We start from the raw sequence: 418 nt of genomic DNA on the forward strand, positions 1-418 counted from the left end.
GGAAGCTCAGTCCTCACCTCCTTCTACAGGTGTGCAGTGGAGAGCATCCTGTGCTCCAGCATCAACGTGTGGCATGGAGGCTGCACAGCTGCAGAAAGAAAAGCTTTGCAGAGAGTGGTGAAGGCTGCACAGAAGATGTTGGAGTCAGCCTCCCCACCATCACAGACATCTACACCTCCAGATGCAGGAAGAGGGCCACCTGCATCATGAAGGACCTCACTCACCCAGCACACACACTTTTTGCCCCGTTCCCCTCAGGAAGGAGGTTGAGGAGCATTAAGTGTAGAACCACTAGACTGAGGAACAGCTTCTACCCTGAGGCTGTTAGACTCATGAATCTCTAACCAGAATAATCACTGTGAAAAACCATATCATGTTGCTGCTGATCTGTTTCATGTTGCTGCTGATCTGTTTCATG

This window comes from Nematolebias whitei, chromosome 7 (assembly GCF_014905685.2).
Source record: "Nematolebias whitei isolate Nwh7 chromosome 7, NemWhi1, whole genome shotgun sequence".
NCBI lineage: Eukaryota > Metazoa > Chordata > Actinopteri > Cyprinodontiformes > Rivulidae > Nematolebias > Nematolebias whitei.